Genomic DNA, 7,770 nt, shown 5'->3' with positions numbered 1-7,770 from the left:
CTTAGAAGCAAGACAAAGAAGTTTGAATAGAACAGAAAGAGCCAAAGAGCCACAGACCAGAAGGGCAAGCTAGTATTCCAGGTCTTTGTCAATCTTCCCTACCCCACCTTCCAATCTTTTAAACACAGAATAGGTAATAATTAATAATGAAGACTTACTTACTGCTCTAGAATTTCTCTAATTCCTTGATAGGTTTCTAATTTTTTTTAAAAAAAGAGTGTTAAAATGCCCAATAGAAATCCAGCCAAGGCTGAATAACTGATTCTTTATCAAAGTGATGGGTGCCAAAAGGAAAATACCATCAAAACCAAAAACAGCACAGCTTCCTCTCGACTCCACCACCAAAAATATAGCAAAACTCAAAATCCACTGGATTAACAACTTGTAACAGTCTTGATGGGGCCTCTGCCCTGGTGGGATTTTAAGCTCATAGTGTCACCCACACTGGGGGCAACTCCACTTCCCATTGGCTACTGACCTTCCACTCAAGGTAAAATGCCATTCACCTGCATCTAGTCTTCTTCCTCCCAGCTGAAAGCACTTCTGTTCTAGCACTCTTAAGAGCCAACACAAGCCCTTCTTCCTCTTTGGAGAGAAACATTGCAGGACTGGGTCTCAGGGATCAAGCTACTAATATCACTTCTGTTTGACATATTAGGGTGGCTAAGGTGCTTTTCCCTGAATTCCTTGAAAGCAGGGACTGGTGGGTTTTTTAGTTTGCTTATTTTTATCAGTTTATTTATTTGCCTGTTGTTTTTGTTGCACTCCTAGCACTTGGTGCACATAGTAACTACTTAAAAAACGTTTGTTGACTTGACAACATTACCCCCTTGGCTTCCAGTCCTTGGGAGAATATAGCTCTTCTTTCAGTAGGATAAGCATTTAAAGCTAGCTGGAGCTATGGGCAAGAAACTAAGCTTGGGATACAAATAAATAATAATAATAATAATAATAGACTGATGTGGTCTACTCTAGAGCTGCTTATGTGCTAGGAATATAACATATAAACAGAAGACAACCTGATAAAGGAATGAGATGGACTTACAGCCCCTAGGGCATCAAAAAAGTTCCTCTTCCCATAGGAAGCGAACTTCACCTGAGATGAAGTTGAAGGAAGCTGGGGATTCTATAGTAACTCGGGTTCCAGAAGTACTGTACTTACTGTACTTGTGTGCTGTGTGTCAAACTGTGCTAGGTACCTGGTGGGGGGGGGGGGGTCACCGGAGAGAGAGAGAGAGAGAGAGACCAAAAACACAAAGTCCTTGCTCTGGAGGAGCTCACACTCTTCTGGGAGTCGGAGGATGGTCCCTAGATAAATAGAGATGAGAAGGGAGTAGATACCAAGCATGGAGGTCAGTCTGGGCAAAAAAGCAAAAGATGAAATCCTGGAATTGGGAAAAAGGAAGGAGGTTCCTTTGACCAGAAAACAGGAGTACCATAATGCAAAATCGGCCTGGGGCAGACTGGGAAGGGCTTTGTTGTTTGGATTTACATATTAAATTGAAGAATTGGTCTTCTATCTTAGAGACAGTAGGAAGCCACTGATGCTTCTTGAACTGGTCTCCCCTCTCTGTGAGGAAGGGTCTGGAACAACCACAATTCATTCATCCACTGGATTTGACAACACCATGGCTTGGTGGGAGTATCTCTCCTCTGCCCCGTTGCCTCCATTTTCATCTCCTTTGTAATGTGTTGTCTTCCCCAGTTAGAAGGTGAACTCTCCAGGGCAAGGATTATCTTTCCTTTTGCTTGTATTTGGATCCCTAGTGTTTAGCACAGAGCCTGGCATGTAGTAAGCGTTTAATAAATGCTTGTGGACTTGACTGTGTAAATGCTGAAGGGATTTAGAGCTACTGTTCTGGGCTGATAAATTTGAGAGGTGTAGATGATGAACTGATTTTACCTTATTCCCTGGATTAGGGTCCTAGAGGGAGCAATGGGGAAAATATGGAGTCCTCATGAACACCAATCCTTTCAGAATGTGAGCAGTCAAGGTATATTGTTTGAAATAGCCCTCATAGGGGACGGCTAGGTGGCGCAGTGGATAAAGCACTGGCCCTGGATTCAGGAGTTCCTGAGTTAAAATCTGGCCTCAGACATTTGACACTTACTGGCTGTGTGACCCTGGGCAAGTCACTTAACCCCCATTGCCCCAAAAAAAAAAAAGAAAAAAAAAAAGAAATAGCCCTCATAAATTTGGTTTATTAATTATTTAATGTATGAGCCTTCCCTCCTGGCTTTAATGACATCAGGACTTTTTAAAACAATCTTATTTTTGTTGTTGTCTTTTATTTTTGCCACTTTCACTTTCATTTCCAAATATCTTCCTCTCTCCCCTATGCAGTGACCCAGCTCTTGTATTTTACATATATATATATATACATATACATATACATATACATATATATACACACACACATATGAGGAGGGGGGGAAAGTATTTTGGCAAAGCAACACACCAACTCTTTCTGTCAGTTTCTGTAATATTTCAATTCTATAATCTCCACCTCTGCAAACAAGAAAGGTTCATTTTCCCAACTATTTGCCATGACCCAGCTCTGTCATAATTACACACTTGTATTTTTTTATGTTTGTTCTTTCCATTTACATTATTATAAATCACTTTCCATATTGTTTTCCTAGTTCTGATGACTTCATTCTTTATCACTTAATTTAAATCTTCTTCTTCCTATTCCTGTTTGTGAACACAGATACAATTTGTCTAGAACATAGTGTAAGGAGCAGTAAAAAGAAGTAAAGTAGGCTGGAGCCAGATTAGGAAGGGCTTTGTTATTTGAATTTATTTTTTAAAAATCATACACACACACATACATTTCAGTCAGCAAAAATCTACATTTTCTTCCTCACACTCCAACACCCTTCCAAATTAATAATGAAAGAAAAATACCCCCTCCCCTTTATAAACATGTATGGGAAAGCAAAATTAATTTCCTTATTAGCTGTATCCAAAAAATAAAAAAAAATTCACTCTGTACTCTGAATCCTTCATCTATCAGGTGATAGGTAATATGTTTCATTATTAATCCTCCGTAATTATGGCTGGTCATTATACTGATCAAATTCCCTAATTCTTTCAAAGTTGTTTGTCTTTACTATATTCTTGTTATTGTATAAATTCTCCTGGTTCTGTTCACTTCACTCTGCCTCAGTTCATGTAAGTTTTTCCAGGTTTCTTTGAAACCATCCCCTGCATCTTTTCTTGCAAGACAATTGTACTCTATCACATTCACATACCATAACATGTTTAGCTATTCCAAAGTTGATGAGCACCTCGTCAGATATACATTCTTTGCCACCTCTTAAGAGAGGATACATGTGAGGTTGTGGTATGATGCTGTAAAAATGGTGTCAGGAGTACTCAAATTTTAAAAGGTCTTTTTTTGTTGTTGTTTAGCTATGTTGGGAAAAAGAGGGAGGAGCAAAGGAGAACTAGGTTTTCTGCCTGGGGAGTATAGAATAATTGACAACTGAAAGAAGGTAAAGCTGTTCAACTCTTACTTTGGTTCTGGTTTCTCTACCAAGAAAAAGGATCTTTGGGCTGAAAAGAACAGAATAAAAAGAGCAAACAGGAAGTTGATGCCCAAGATAAGTTAGGCATCACCTAGTTAACCTTAATGAAATCAAGTCACCTGGCCCAAATGAACTATATCCTGGCAAATGGGATGACTGGACCATGGCCAGTGATGTTTGAAAGATTATGGAGACAAGCAGTGTGGAAGAATTGGAGAAGGGTAGATATCTCTTAAAAAAAAAATAGGTTTTGGGAAGAAGAGTCTGGAAAGTATAGACTGGTGAACTTGATATCAATTCCTGGGAAAATTCTAGAACAAATCAATAAAGTTGTTACTAGCAGGTGTTGCTAAGGAGAGCAAAATTGGCTGGTGCTCTCCCTTCTTATTTTCCCCTTCCTCCAGGGAAAGGAGTGAAATGGATTCCTCCCAGACCACATCTTTCTCCACCCACTAGGGCAGGTTCAGCTCAGGGCCTTCTCTTGTGGCTGTCACTCTCTCCTCTGATTTCTTCCCTCCCTTCCAATAAGAGGCAGAGACTTTTTGCCTCAGGGACCGTCACAGCACCATGATGACTCTGCCTCCATCTGAGCCATACTCAGCTAATAATAGCAGGATCATTTATGCCCTAAGGTAAGAAAGGGGGTTATTTTAAGAGGCTGATGTAGATGGGTAGGGAACTCATCAAAAGCTTAGATTTTTTAAAAACGTCCAAAAGATACATACAGAAGATATATTTAGAAGATACTAAAGCCTTTCTTTGCCCTTTGTGGGAATTTATAGTATTATTAACAAAATTAAAATAACAGCTCTTTATGCACTCAGGCAGCACCTAGCAGCCAAGCTGAAAAGGCTACTTTCCAGTCAGTTACATTCTGTAGAGACAAACAACCAGAACACTTCCCCATTTGGACTCTCCCTCCAAGACCAAATATAATCAGGAAAAATCACATTTCTAGGTTGATCACATATGCTTTATGTGAAAAAAAAAAACAGAATCAGAATAAAAGAATAGTTAGGATAAAGAAAAAAATCATAAATGGATGCTTATAAAACAAACAAGAAGTGGGGGGAGGGAGCTAGGGAGATGGAGAAAGAGACAAGGAGAAACAGAGACACTGACAGGGAGATGGAGAGGAAGAAACCTGGTTGAATTTTCTCATATGTTCAGTTCACCCACATTTCCTAGAGATATTTCTTCATGATCATGACCTTAAGTGGGGAAAAAGGCAAACTTCTATGACCATGGGGCAGTCTTATCCTTTGTTTTCCCACTTTATAATTTAATATTTTATACTTCCCCAATTCCATGTAAGAAGTTTTCAAATTTTGAGTTCCAAATTCTCTCTCTTCTTTCCCTCCCCACTGAGAAAACAAGAAATTTGACAGGTTATATGTTTGCAGTCATGCAAAATATATTTCCATGTAAGTTATGTGAAAGAAAACAGACCAAAAAAATAAAGAAAGTATGCTTCAATCTGTATTCATATTTCATCATTTCTTTCTCTGGAGATGAATAGCATTTTTCATCATGTCCTTCAGAATTGTTTTGGATCATTGTATCGCTGAGAATAGTTAAGTCATTCACAGTTCTTCATTGAAAATTATTGTTGCTATTATATACAATGTTCTCCTGATTCTGCTCATTTCACTCTGCATCAGTTCGTGTAAGTCTTTACAGGTTTTTCTGAGAGCATCCTGCTTCTCATTTTTCATAGCACAATAGCATTTGATCACAATTACATATAATAACTTTTGTACAACCATTCCCCAATTGAAGGGCATCCCCTCAATTTTCAATTCTTTGCCATGATTAAAAGAGGTACTATAAATATTTTTGTGCTTAGAGGTCCTTTTATATATATATATTTTGTGAGGCAATTGGGGTTGTGACTTGCCCAGGGTCAGACAGCTAGTAAGTGTCAAGTGTCTGAGGCCAGATTTGAACTCGGCTCCTCCTGAATCTACTGCGCCACCTAGCTGCCCCCTTTTCTATTTTTTTTTTTTTTTATCTCTTTGGGATACAGACCTAGTAGTGGTATTGCTTGATAAAAGGTATGCATAGCTTTATAACTCTTTGGGCATAGTTCCAAATTGCTTTCCAGAATGGTTGGATTAGTTCACAACTCTACCAGCAGTACATTAGTGTCTTAATTTTCCCTCATCCCCTCCAACATTTGCCATTTTCCTTTTCTGTCATATTAGCCAATCTGATATATGTGGGGTGGTAGCTCAGAGTTGTTTTAATTTGCATTTCTCTAATCAATAGTGATTTAGAGAAATTTTTTTCATATGACTATACTTCATCTGAAAATTGACTGCTCATACCCTTTGACCATTTATCAATTGAGGAGTGGCTCTTATGTCTATAAATTTGACTCAATTCTCTATATTTGAGAAATGAGGTCTTTATCAGAGAAATTTGCTATAATTTTTTTCACAGTAATGATTACTATATATTTACCTCTATCCTATCCTATCCTTTTTTTTTTTTTGAGGCAATGAGGGTTAAGTGACTTGCCCAGGGCCACACAGCTACTAAGTGTCAAGTGTCTGAGGCCAGATTTGAACTCAGGTACTCCTGAATTCAGGGTTGGTGCTTTATCCACTGCGCCACCTAGCTGCCCAACCTCTATCCTATTCTACCCATTTATTCTATTCTCTCTCTCTCTCTCTCTCTCTCTCTCTCTCTCTCTCTCTCTCTCTCTCTCTCTCTCCTTTTATCCTGTCCATTCACAAGTGTTTTACTTCTGACTTTTACCACCCTCAATCTGCCCTTGCCTTCTCTTATCCCCTCTCCCTCCTACTTTCTCGTATGTTAAGATAGATTTCTGTACCCAACTGAGAGTGTATATTATTCCCTCTTTGAACCAATTCCAATGATAGTAAGGTTCACATGTGCCCCCAGCCCCACTTCCCCATCTTCCCCTCCACTGTAAAATCTTTCACACTTCTTTATGTGAGATAATTTACCCCTTTCTACCTCTCCCTTTCCCTTTTCCCATTGTATTCTTCTTTCCCACGCCTTAATTTTATTTTTTTAAATAATCATCCCATCATATTCAACTCACACCAGTGCCTTTGTCTTTTTTTAGCCCTTCTCACTGTCCTAATCATAAAGTTTTTAGGAGTTACAAGTATCATTTCCTCATGTAACAATGTAAACAGTTTAACTTCATTGAATTCCTTATGATTTCTCTTTCCTGTTTACCTTTTTATGTTTCCCTTGGGTCTTGTATTTGAAAGTCAAATTTTCTATTCAGTTCTGGTCTTTTCATCAGGAATAATTGAAAGTCCTCCATTTCACTGATTAACCATTCCTGCCTCCGCCCCCAAGGATTATACTCCATTTTGCTGGTTAGGTGATTCTTGGTCGTAAACCTAGTTCTTTTGCCCTCTCAAATATATTCCAGCTAGCCCTCCAATCCTTTAATGTAGAAAATCCTGACTATGGCTCCATGATATTTGAATTGTTTCTTTCTGGCTGCTGGCAGTATTTTCTCCCTGACCTCTGGAATTTGGCTATAATATTCCTGGGAGTTTTCATTTTGAGATTTATTTCAGAAGATGATTGGTGGATTCTTTCAATTTATATTTTACCCTCTGGTTCTAGAATATCAGGGAAGTTTCCCTTGATAATTCCTTGAAAGATGATGTCTACATTCTTTTTTTTATTTACCATGGTTTTCAGGTAGTTCAATAATTCTTAAATTATCTCCCCTGGATCTATTTTCCAGGTCAGTAGTTTTTCCAATGAGATATTTAATATTTTCTTCAATTTTTTCATTCTTTTGATTTTGTTTGTTTCTTGATGTCTCATGGAGTCATTAACTTCCACTTGTCCAATTCTACTTTTTAAAGAATTATTGTCTTCAGTGAGCTTTTGTATGCCCTTTTCCATTTGACCAGTTCTACTTTTAAGGAGTTCTTTTCTTCAGTGAATTTTTGTTCCTCTTTTCCTTTTGGCCAATTCTGCTTTTTTGAGGAGTTTGTCTCTTCAGTTAATTTTTGTATATCTTTTTCCATTTTACCAGTTCTTTTCAAGGCATTTGTCTCTTCATTGGATTTTTGTGCTTCTTACCATTTAGCCTATTCTATTTTTTTAAGGTGTTATTTTCTTTAAATTGTTTTGTTCCCCCTTTAACAAACTGCTGACTCTCTTTTTCATGATTTTCTTTCATTCCTCTTATTTCTCTTCCCAATTTCTTCTTCTGCCTCTCTTATTTGATTTTTAAAATCC

Source organism: Dromiciops gliroides, chromosome 1 (assembly GCF_019393635.1).
Source record: "Dromiciops gliroides isolate mDroGli1 chromosome 1, mDroGli1.pri, whole genome shotgun sequence".
In the NCBI taxonomy this organism is placed as follows: domain Eukaryota; kingdom Metazoa; phylum Chordata; class Mammalia; order Microbiotheria; family Microbiotheriidae; genus Dromiciops; species Dromiciops gliroides.
The sequence above is the reverse complement of the archived record's forward strand: the minus strand, read 5'-3'. Positions refer to the sequence as shown.